Genomic DNA, 13,610 nt, shown 5'->3' on the forward strand with positions numbered 1-13,610 from the left:
AAAAAAAAAAAACGATTTTAAGCCCTGAAGGAATGCAATTAAAATATTATAATTATTTGTGTTGGAATATTTGCTTTTATCGGCCCCTGTTAAAAAATATATGCAAATGTGGAGAGGTTTTAGCATCCTAGTGAGCCTTCTGCCTCCTACTAGGCCCAACATATTCACTCTATGGAAATGTGTTGGTTGGATTCCTTTAAAAATTATTATTTGGTTTTAAAGTGTTTTTTTCCCACTTCTCTCTAAAACTGGCAAAATAATTAATTAGTTGCAGAGGGTTTTTGTCTTTGTGTGTTTTCCTTCCTTTCTAGCCCAGATTGGCAAATCAATAGGAAAGAGTGTGACAGAATAAGAAATGCAAAGAAGCATCATTCTCATTCTCGGATGAACTGCCAGATATTTTGAGATCCCTAGGGCTGGCTAAAGGGGCTAGGCCCAGATTTTCATACTATCTTGGATTAATTTTTAATCGTTTCTCCAAAATCATCAAAGCACTTCATAATATTTTATTTACTCTAAAAATATCCCAGGAAGACAGCCAAAGAACCGGAACTGTAAAGGAGGGAGCTGAGGTTCAGAGACTTCAAACCCGCGTTCGGGTCCCACCACCAGGTCAGGACCTACACGCGACTTGGACAGTTGCATCCCTGGGATCGCTGATGGAAGCTGCTGCCCCATCTCAGCAATCAAAAATAAAGTGGTCCTGTGTTTCTGCTTGAAGCTTCTCTTTATATTATTGGAATGCCCTCTTCTCTCAGATCTGATCATCTTCTTTGGTTGAAAACAAACAAATGGACATTTGTTAAGTTTAAGAGAAAAAGAAGTACTTATCGGAAGGATACTGGCATTGGTGCATAAAGTAAGCCTTGGGGAAAGCCAGGAAGCTGCATGAGGACTCAGGGCATTTCTCAGGTATGGTCCCTAGATAGGTCCACTCTGACCGTCTTTGCCCCTCATCTTCCCCTTGTCTAAAGCATATTATTTATTGGCTGTAACTTTACCTGGCTTGGGTTATGAGTTTAGCCCAGTATTCAGGAAAGCAGAACACTCTGACTGGCAGCCCCACTGAAGCCTATGTTATAGAGAAGAGACAGTTCCCCAAAGGAGGGGTTAGTGAGTGTTATAACTACAAGGAGGGGGGAAAGGATACTGGTCAGATGACCACTGTACTTCTAGTCGTGAATGAAACGTCTTGCCCAAGACCACATCACTATGAGAAACCCAGCTCTCCTCTCTCCTGTTCCATTATTCCTCACCCAGTTACACTAGAGGCAACACTGTAAGTCAGTTTTGACAAACCTTATTCCCAGAGACAATAATCTCTGGGATTCTTTCCTGGCTAATGGCATATCAAAGGAGATGATAAGGCATAGAGGGGAATGAGGCATAAAGAAAGGGCATAAGCAAGCTTTTCATATATTCAGATTTTCTATGTCTCACTTTTCCAAATATCATCTCATTTCTGTCAGTTGCTAATTCTGCGAGGTCTTCATTATTTCTAATTGTCCACATTGCTTTGTTTTCCTTGCCGGGAACAGATTTGCCAAGTGTACGCACAGTCCCAGGCATTCACAGTGGAGAGTCAGCATTAATTTTCTCTTCTCATTTATTAGTGGGTCAATTTTTCTCTCTTGAAACTCTTTTTCCCTTTAATATAATTTCAACTACAAAAAGACTGCCTAAGTCTCCTTGGGCACTTTTTCTAGCACTGTGGGAGCAAGGCCTTTCTTCTATTGTGATCTTGTCTTTTGCTCCCAGCTTCTTTCTGCTAAGGAAATACTTTCAGTGTCTGCTGGCCTGCACATTTCAAAGAAGGACATGCTCCTCTGCTTGGCTACTTCACCCTAAGTCATCTTTTACAAGGTGAGGCTAAAGGGATCATATCCCTGATTTCTTTCTTCATCAAAAAGGAATGGAAATCTGTGCTTACAAAGACAAAAAAAAGTTCTTCAGAAGGCCTCAGCTTTGCCTCCATAGATACAATTCCCCTCTCCCTGATGTTTTTCAATCATTTTCTATAATTTCTAAAGTATCGCTTTAGTGAGTGAAGCCCAAGGGTTCCCTGGAGACTGGATTTCATGGCCCAAGCCTCTTTCCTTGCCTGCTCAACAACTGTTGTTTAGTGTTTGCATAGAACCATGAAAAAGTATGGTTACTGAATTTGTAAATGACTGATGGCAAAGAGACACGGAAGAAACTGTGCATGATAAAATTAGTGACTGACCAGCTGAAATTACAAGCAAAACTTAATCATATTACAATGTAACAGATTTAAAAAGATGAAGTACATTTTGTGGGTCCAAAAAAGAGAGAGAAAGAAAGAGAAAAAGAAATTCACTGTGTAGGATAAGAAATACATGCCTTTGAAGCAGCTCATGGGAGGAAGACTTAGGCAATAGCATATTATAAGCTGACTATGAGTAAACAGAATTGATCAGTTATCTATTGCTGTGTAACAAACCATCCTCAGCTCCAGCAGCACTTTTTGCAGAAATTGACAAGCAGATTATAAAATATACATGGAAATGCAAAACATATAGAAAATCTAAAACAATAATTTTAAGAAATAACAAATTTGGAGCTCTCACACTTTCAGATTTCAAAACTCACTATAAAGCTACAGTTATCAAGCCACATAGGAAAGAAATAGAGATCAATGGAACAAAATTCAACAGAAATAAACTTCATGTTTATAACCAACCGATTTTGACAACGGTGCCAAAGAAAATCACTAGGGAAGGGATAGTCTGTTTAACAAATGGTACTGGGACTGAATGTGAAAGAAATAACCTTTAACCTTAACCTCGTACCATACAAAAACAAACAAACAAACAAATAACTCAAAACAAATTGCTCCACATCACATGCATAGGAATAGTCTTTTTCTACATGATCCAATGGGAGAGAATTAAGAAACACTGGATGGAAAATACAGTGAGAAAAGACCAAGACATAAGACAAGGAAGAATTTTCCATCAAATAAGGAAATGCTGACCTAAGACGATTCAAGAATAAGCAGAATACACCTTTGACAATGGTAGGAGTTAATAAAACTTCATATTCAGAACTAATTAATTGTATTGTTGAAAGCTCTTTAAACACTTGCTGCTCTTTTTTCCACTTGACCTAGCAATCATAAATGTATGTAGGAATCACTATGAAGGTAGACTTAGCTATTTCTTCCCAGAGCTCTATCAATTGCTATATCTTAGATTTTGAAGGATTTTTCGTAAATGCATATACATTTAGTACTTCCGTATCCTTTTGGTAAATTGAACATTGTTTTATTATGTTTTATTATGTATTGATCTTCTCCATCCCTAAAAAAAAATGCTTTAATGTATTTTATCTAATATTAAGACAGCCATACTAACTTTATTTTGCCTGATCTGTCTTTTTACAACTTTCACTTTGTATCTTTGTGTGTTACCTCAGATATGGGCAACTTCCAGTTGAGGTCACAATTTGTTCCTGACAGTCAGCATCTTAAGTGAAAACTTAATCAGAAGCTTAATCCGTTTTATTTCATTTTTTCCAATAACCCACTACACACCAATCAAAACCCCTGACCTATTTTCTAACACACAAATGAATACAGTAAAATACATATATATCAGTAACAAACTTGTTAGATCACAATATATTTAAAATATCCATTCTCAATCACCAAAAAAATCAATATGGTTGTTAGCAAAAGCTTCCTTATTTGCAGGAATATCTCCTCCATTCAATCATTTCTCATACTCATTTTGCTTCCCTTTCCACAATTTTTTCAATTTTCCTATGGACTTGTTTTACAACATTAAGCTAAGTATGAAAGGCAGTGTAAAAACATGTTCAGAACAAGTGTACAATGGCAGAGAACTGCTCAGCTGAGAACGATTCTGAGAGCTTCTCAGCAAAATCCAAGATGAACATCCTCCTTGCTAACACTTGTCAAGACTTTCAAAATCTCCACACGATCTCACCAATTGTATTTATAACATAACTTGTTATTTTTCCTGAAATCGTTTTGCCAAAAATTGAATTGAATTTGGTCGGTATAAATATAATTTTCCCCATTAAAACATTGGATGAAAAATGTTGTACTAGGAAGTATATGTTCTATAAGGTTTTGCTAGTAAAAAGAACTTTCTACCAAGAAAATCTGAACCAGAGAAAATTCTGCAATTTTGTGTATATCTGGATATTTCCTAAACCATCCTATCATTATTTGTCTTGTAAATAGCAAGTTTAGTTTGTTTATATTTATTGTGGTAATGATATATTTGAACTGTTCCTAATATATAATTTACTTTTTAAGTTTATCTCCTCTTTTGAAATCTATTCTTACTTTTAAAAAATACTATTGTTTCCCCTAATGAAACAGGAATTTTGGCTCACTCTTAGGTTTTTTGATCTCCTTCTCAACACCCATCATATTTATATTACCCTAGACTTTTAGTTCTGGATCATCATTAAAAAATTTCCTTTCTTTATTTTTTTTTTAATTTTTTCCAACGTTTATTTATTTTTGGGACAGAGAGAGACAGAGCGTGAACGGGGGAGGGGCAGAGAGAGAGGGAGACACAGAATCAGAAACAGGCTCCAGGCTCTGAGCCATCAGCCCAGAGCCCGACGCGGGGCTCGAACTCACGGACCGCGAGATCGTGACCTGGCTGAAGTCGGACGCTTAACCGACTGCGCCACCCAGGCGCCCCTAAATTTCCTTTCTTTAAAGGACAGTATGATTAGTTTTGTTTGTCTTTTTGTTTGTTTTTACTTTTACATCTTTTACATTGGTAAAATATTCTGGATTATTCTCTCCTACTGTTTAAGTATTTCATCCAAACAGTTTTCAGCATGGATTTTTGTGTGACGAAGCCTTGTATTTCTGAAAATATTTTTATCATACTTCCATATTTGAATACCAACTTAGCTTAATATATTCTAGAATAAAGTATTATTTCAAAACTTTAAAAATACTATTTGAAACTTCTGGTTTCCTCTCAGGAAGTAGAGATTGGGAAAGAATGACAATCCCAACCCTACAACAACATTTAAAAAAAAGGGGGGGGCACAAACAGCAAGTTCATGATTTTTTTCTGAACCAGCTGGAGCATTGAGGTCACAGGGCAACCAATAAGTCCAAAATCTAGAGAAATGAACCAATAGAAGAGGAGATGCAAGAATGGTTTACCTTGACAACAGCACCCAGACACCAGTAAGGAGAATTCAGCTAGGGGTGTTGGCAAAGTGATGGAGGGTGAAAAAGCACTACTGATAGATGTTTACGCCTGTAGGTGGCACAGGAACTGGGGGAGGCCACACACTATAATAGTTTTTTTTTTTTCTTTCTACTGGGTGCTCACAGAAAAGATTGGGAGATTTATGAGTGTCCTTGTGGTGCAGACTTAAAGAAGGGGAAGAACAGACTCTGCAGGAGGGGTAAAAACTCTACTGTTAACTTTTATTCTCTATCTCCTTTCTGGAACAAAAGCCCTAACAGGTGAGGGAAAAGACAACAAACACTGTCACCCTTAGGGCACTAGTGAAGACCCACTGCAGCTAAGAAACATAACAGGGGGGGGAATCCTTTTATCCTTAGATGAAGGGAATCATTCTGGGGAAGGAGATCAGCGTGGAAAAAGCCACATACCCAAAGATGGAAGCTTAGAACAAAAAAGAATGACCCCTACTCCTATATCCTTATGGCTAGGCTAACAAGCATGGAGTGGTAAGTAAATTGGAAGATACATATCTTTTCTTAGGTGCAAAGCACAGTGAAGACCTCAAGCCAGAAGATGGATCATATACTGGAAAATATTCTCTGTCCAACCAGCCCCTACCCTAAACACAAGGTATTGTTTAATCATAGCAGTAACAAATCTGAAATCCAGTTCACCTCCTAATTAGATTAACTCAAGCTCCTGTACTAAAGTCCTAGCAGAAGGAAAGATATGTCTTTTTATTTCAGGCACAAAAAATAGTTACCTCATTCTCTACTGTCTTACACAAGATATATATCTTCCTATGAAAAGTTACAAAGCACCCAACAAGGCAAGTAAAACCAACACAGCCCCAAGAGAAAAAGTGATCATCAGAACCAAAATCAAATATGACACATGTTGAAACTATATGACAGTGAATTTGAAATAAGTATAATTAATATGTTAATGGAAAAAGTAAAGCAAAGGCAATATTTTGTGGGTAAAATCAGCAGAAATTAAATTATAAGAAATAAAATTGAAATGCTAGCAGTGAAAGCACAATAACAATGGTTAAAAATGCCTTCAACTTGTTTATAAAAGACACAAGAAGCTGAAGAATCAAAGAATTTGAAGATCTCAAGAAATTACTCAAACTAAAGCATAAGGAAAGGAAAAGAAAGGAAAGGAAAGGAGGAAGAAATTGAACAGAGAGTCCAAGAGTTTAGGAACAAATCAAATAGTCTAACAAACAGGCAAGTCAATACCAGAAGGAAAAGAGAGAACAGAGCAGAAGAAATATTTAAAGAAGTAATTGTCAAAAATTTAGAAGATTAATGACAGATAGCAAAACACAGATCTAAGAAGCTCAGAGATTTCCAAGCAGAATACAGTAAAACTTTGCATTACAAGTAACTTGTTCTGCCAGTGTTCTGCAAGACAAGCAAATATTTCTAATAAATTTTAACTTGATAAATGAGTGATGTCTTGCAATATGAGTAGTATGTGATGACAAATGTCACATGATCACAACTGGGCCAATGGTTCTTGAAATTTGCTTTGATATATGAGTGCTTTGGATTATAAGCATGTTTCCAGAATTAATTATGCTCACAAATCAATTTGGTATTTTTGTACATACCAAAGCAAACAAACAAGAAACATACCTATCATAGAATAATCAAACTGCTGAAAACAAAAGACAAAGAGGAAACCTTGCACCAGCATTCTTCTCGAAACTAGAACAAGCAATCCTAAAATTTGTATGGAACCACAAAATGCCCCAAATAGCCAAAGTAATTTTGAAGAAGACCAAAGCAGAAGGCATCACAATCTCAGACTTTAGCATCTACTACAAAGCTGTCATCATCAAGACAGCATGGTATTGGCACAAAAACAGACACAGAGACCAATGGAATAGAATAGAAACCCCAGAACTAGACCCACAAAAGTATGGCCAACTCATCTTTGACAAAGCAGGAAAGAATATCCAATGGAAAAAAGACAGTCTCTTTAACAAACGGTGCTGGGAGAACTGGACAGCAACATGCAGAACATTGAAACTAGACCACTTTCTTACACCATTCACAAAAACAAACTCAAAATGGATAAAGGACCTGAATGTGAGACAGGAAACCATCAAAACCCTAGAGGAGAAAGCATGAAAAAAACCTCTCTGACCTCAGCCGTAGCAATTTCTTTTTTTTTTTTTTCTTCAACGTTTATTTATTTTGGGGACAGAGAGAGACAGAGCATGAACGGGGGAGGGGCAGAGAGAGAGGGAGACACAGAATCGGAAACAGGCTCCAGGCTCTGAGCCATCAGCCCAGAGCCTGACGCGGGGCTCGAACTCATGGACCGCGAGATCGTGACCTGGCTGAAGTCGGACGCTTAACCTACTGCGCCACCCAGGCGCCCCGAGCTGTAGCAATTTCTTACTTGACACATCCCCAAAGGCAAGGGAATTAAAGCCAAAAATCAACTATTGGGACCTCATGAAGGTAAAAAACTTTGCACTGCAAAGGAAACAACCAACAAAACTAAAAGGCAACCAACGGAATGGGAAAAGATATTTGCAAGTGACATATTGGACAAAGGGCTAGTATCCAAAATCTATAAAGAGCTCACCAAACTCCACACCCAAAAAACAAGTAACCCAGTGAAGAAATGGGCAGGAAACATGAATAGACACGTCTCTAAAGAAGACATCCAGATGACCAACAGGCACATGAAAAGATGCTCAATGTCGCCTCTTATCAGCGAAATAAAATCAAAACCACACTGAGATGCCACCTCACGCCAGTCAGAGTGGCTAAAATGAACAAATCAGGAGGCTATAGATGCTGGAGAGGATGTGGAGAATCAGGAACTCTCTTGCACTGTTGGTGGGAATGCAAACTGGTGCAGCCACTCTGGAAAACAGTGTGGAGGTTCCTCAACAAATTAAAAATAGATCTACCCTATGACCCAGCAATAGCACTGCTAGGAATTTACTCAAGGGATACAGGAGTGCTGATGCATAGGGGCACTTGTACTCCAATGTTTATAGCAGAGCTTTCAACGATAGCCAAATTATGGAAAGAGCCTAAATGTCCATCAACTGATGAATGGATAAAGAAATTGTGGTTTATATTCACAATGGAATACTACGTGGCAATGAGAAAGAATGAAATATGGCCTTTTGTAGCAATGTGGATGAAACTGGAGAATGTTACTGTAAGTGAAATAAGTCATACAGAGAAAGACAGATACCATATGGTTTCACTCTTATGTGGATCCTGAGAAACTTAACAGAAACCCATGGGGGAGGGGAAGAAAAAAAAAGAGGTTAGAGAGGGAGGGAGCCAAAACATAAGAGACTCTACTGAGAACAAACTGAGGGTTGATGGGGGTGGGACGGAGGGGAGGGTGGGTGATGGGCATTGAGGAGGGCACCTGTTGGGATGAGCACTGGGTGTTGTATGGAAACCAATTTGACAATAAATTTCATATTAAAAAAAAAAAGAAAATATTGAAATCAGCCAGACAAAAAAGACGCCTTACATATAAAGGAACAAGGACAATAATTAAATTATAATTTTCTTCAAATACCATGAAAGCTAGAAAACAGTGAAGATTTTCAAAAGTGCTGAAGAAGTAAAACTTCTCAACCAGAATTCTATAACAAGTAAAAATATCTTTCAGAAATAAATGAGAAATAAAGTCTTTTTTCAGGCAAAAACTGAGAAAATTTGCTGCCAGCAGACCTACACTATAGAAAATATTGAAGAAAATTTTTCGGGAAGAAAGTTTATGATATGAGACAGAAACTGGAATCTACACAAAGAAATAAAGAGCACTGGAAAAGGAATAAGCGAAGGTAAAATATAATTAAGTTTTTCCTTATTTTTATTTATTCTAAAAAATCACTGATGGTCCAAAGCAAAAGTAATATCAATGTACTGATTTCTTATAACATATGTAAAAGTAAAATATATAACAACAATCAATAACACAAAGAATGGTAAGGAGATATTGAGAATATATGATTGAAAGGTTCTCACATTACACACAGAGGTATAATTTTATTTGGAGGTAGACTCTGATTAATTAAATTTGTATATATTAAACCCTTGGGCAATTGTTAAGGAAAATTTTTAAGAGGTGTAAATAAATCAATAGAGAACACAAATGGAATAAAAATTGTCCAATTAACCCATGAATACAGAAGAAGAGAAGAAATGAAAGACGGATGGAACAAATAGAAAACTGCTAGCAAGGTCATAAAATTAAATCCAAATATATCAATAATCACATTCATTCACATTATATGTGAATGGCATAACATAACAGTTAATGAACACAAATTATCAGATAGGATTAATTAAAATGGCAAGGCCCAGCAATAGGCTGTCTACAGGAAACTTACATTAAATGTGGAAATAAAAGTATGAGACTTCTGCTTCCAGGAAACGGAGCTTGTAAATGTACTTTTCCCTCTTATTCCCACTAAAGCCTGGAAATTATATCTAAATCCAACATTAGAAAACCCTGAAAGGTGAAGAGAAAAGGGCAGACCAGCTATGTATCTTAGGACCTAAAGAATAACACTGTGCTAAGTTCCCTGTATTCTCCTTTTGCTTTGTATATCCCAGACTTGGAGATGAAGGAGTCATCAACCCAGAAACACCAACAAATATGGACAAAATAAGCCCCCCCAAAAGCCTACTCTCGCTACTCAAAGGACAAGGAAAGGTCAGTCTAGCAAGACAGAATACTTTTTGACAACAACCGCTCTATTCCAGACAAACATTACAGAAAAGGCTATGACTGTGCCCATACCCATGCCAAGCAAAAGTCAAATAGGGAACCTAGACTTCCGCCCTCACCATGCTGTACAAAGGCACTTCAATACTCCTGCTGAGCTAGTGTCAGGAAAGTCCAAGTAGGGGGTCAGGACTTGATCCCCACCAGCCAGTAAAGAAAACTCCCAACCAACACAGCACCAGGGAAGACCAACTGGGATGTTTGAACATCCACTCCAACTCATCAGTAACAAGGGTTCCCCTACCATTTTCAATGCACTAATGTCAGACGACACCTAATAGAAAGTCAGGAACTTTCACTACTACCCAGTAGTAAGAAGACCACATTACTGAGGAGCCTGTGAGACCACATGGGGAGCCAGAACTGCTGCTCCAGCCCATCAGTAATGAATCACTCCTGCTTTGGGTGTCAATGGAAGTTAAGTGGGCAACATGGACTTCTGTTTCTACTTGGTGGTAATAAAGCGGCAACTCCCTTTTTCCCTTTTGGACATCTCGTAAAATTCAATACCACAACCAGGATACTGACATTGATGCAGTGTCATATAAAGCCAGCTAAAACAGATTAAAATAAGATACAGAGTCTCTTAGCATAAGATGAAAATATCCAAGTTTCAATTGAGAATTACTCATCATACAAAGAACCAGTAAAATCTCAAATTGAATTTTAAAAGATGATCAATAGATCTTGAGATGGCAGAGATGTTTGAATTATCTAGTAGAGATTTAAAAGAAGCCATAATGAAAAATGATTCCACAAATAATTACAAAACTGATGAAACAAATAAAAAAATGTAAAGCTTCATCAAAGAAACAGAGGATATGAAGAAGAACCAAATGGAAAATTTAGAAATGAAAAATAAAATAACTTGCAGGAAAATATTCAATGACTAGGCTAAAAAGAAGAATACAAAATATAGAGAAAAAAAGTGAACTGGAACATAGAACAATATAAGTTATCTAACATAAATGAAAAAGATAAAACAGACTGAAGGGGGAAAAATAAAAGTAGAGTCTCAGTGATCTATGGAACTATAGTAAGAAATCTAACATGTGTATTATTGGAATCCCAGAAAGAGATGGAAAAAAAAAAGTAGGACTGAGAAATGAATAAATTTGTTTTGCAAAAGATTCTACTAATAGGATAAAAGATAAGGTGCAGACTGGCAGAAAATATTTGCAAACCGTGTATTTAACAAAAGACTAGTATATAGAATATATAAAGAATTCTCAAACTTCAATGGTGAAAAAACATCCAAGTTGAACATGAGCAAAACAAAAAGAGAATAGTGAAGAGATAATTCACTGAAGGGGATGTAGCAAATAAGCACATAAAAAGTTGTGTAGCATCATCAACCATCAAAGAAATCCAAATTAAAACCATAATGACTTATTACTACACACTATCAGAATGGGTAAAGTAAAAGAATAATGACAACACCAAATGTTAGTAAGGATGCAGAAAAAAAGGAATCACCATATATTCATTGTTCATAGGCATGTAAAATAACACAGCCCCTCTGAAAAAGTTTGGCAGTTTCTTTAAAATATAAATATACAACTACCATATGACTCAGTATTTGTTCTCTAGGGCATTTCTCTCAGAAAAATAAAGACTTGTATTTGCACAAATACCTGCGCATGAATATTTTTTCATAATAGTCCCAAATTGGACAGATGCCCTTTGACAGTTGAATAAAGACTGTAGTACATCCATATCAGAGAATGCTATGCAACAATAAAAAGAAACAAACTATTGCTACAAACAATTTGCATGGATCTAAAAGGGACTATGCTCAGAGGGAAAAAGTCAATCTCAAAATGTCACATCCTGTATGGTTTTATTAATACATTTTTGAAATGACAAATATAGAAATGGAGAACCATTTCTCTTTTACCAGGGGTTAAAGAAGAAGTGGACACAGGAGGGAAGTGGATGTGGTTACATGAGGGACTTTTTAGTGATGGAACTGTTCTATATCTTGACTGTATCAATGTCATTATCCCAGTAATGATACTGAACTATATATAATTTTGCAAGATGTCATTAGCAGAAGAAACTTGGAAAAGAGTACTTGGGACCTCTCTGTGTTATTTATTACAAACAATGTAAATTTATAATTACCTCAAAATTAAAATTTTAATTAAAATAAAACAATGCAGAAGTAACAACAACAAAATATGAAAATGATATACCATGTGAGTTGGGGGTCCTCAAGACCACCACATGTCTGGATATTTGCTAGGACTTATGGACTCAGCATACAGCTATACTCACAGCTAAGGTTTATTACAGTAGGTAATAAGAACACAGCATATCACAAAGGCTTCTGGATGTGCCCTCCCTCCCATGAACACTCTCTTCCCCCAGCAATGAAAATGCAGCAACATGTGTGCAATTTTTTTCTGCTCAGAGACGCCCAATAGAGACCAAGCACTCAAGGTTTTAATTAGGGCTGGTCATGTAGGCACCCTCTGCTTTAGTGTGTACCAAAATTCTAAACTTGCAGAAGGAAAGCAGGTGTGTGGCATAAACCATATTGCTTGTACAAACAGTCTAAATGCAGTGAGCCCCTTTTATTAGTGAGGCAGTGGTAGGAATACCTCCAAAATCCAAATCCCCAGATACCCCCCAAGAGCCTTGCTCACACATGTTTCTAAGGATAGCAGCCTCAAGCCTACCATGCTAATTCCTTACTGCACACCATGAAAACACTAGTAGCCAAAAGAAAGCTAGAATAGATGTTTTAATACCAGACAAAGTAAACTCACAAACAAAGAATATCATCAGGAATAAATAGGGACATGACATAATAATGAAGGGTTCAATTCTCAAAGAAGAAATAATTCTGTGTATGTAACCCACAAGAAAGCTTCTAAATATATGAAGTAAAAACTTATATAATTGAAACAGAAATAACCAAATCCACAATTATAGTTGGCATCCTCAACACTCGAAGTAATTAGCAAAACGAGTAGGCAGAAAACCACTAAGGATATAAAAATCCTGAACAACACTATGAACCAAAATTGACCAAATTGACACATGATCCACATTCTTCTTAAATTTACATGGAAAATTCACCAAAATGCATTATATTTTTGGACTTAAAACAATGCTTTAAAAAATGAAGAGAATAGATATTACACAGAGTATAGTCTTGGACCATAAAGGAATTAAACTAGAAATCAGTAACAAAAATATAATTGGAAAATACCCAAATATTTGGAAACTAAACAACATAGTACCAATAACGTATTACTCAAAGAGAAAGTCTCAAGGGAAATTTAAAATAGTTTAAGCTGAATGAGAATGAAAATACCATGTATCATCATTTACAAACAGCTAAAGCAGTGCTTAGATGGAAATGTATAGCATTAAATGCTAACATTAGAAAAGAATAAAGATTTCCAATCAATAATCTAAAATTACATCTGAAAAAGGCAATATGAGACCCAAAGCAACAAGAAAGAAGGAAAAAATACAGTTCAGAGTAGAAATCAATGAAATTGAAAATGGAAAACAATAGGAAAAAAACGGATTTCAGAGAAAAATCAATAGAACTGATATATTTCTAGTCAGGCTGACCAATGAAAAAATAGAAAAGACACAAATTGC

Source organism: Herpailurus yagouaroundi, unplaced genomic scaffold (assembly GCF_014898765.1).
Source record: "Herpailurus yagouaroundi ecotype Mexico unplaced genomic scaffold, PumYag 161, whole genome shotgun sequence".
Classification (NCBI taxonomy): Eukaryota; Metazoa; Chordata; class Mammalia; order Carnivora; family Felidae; genus Herpailurus; species Herpailurus yagouaroundi.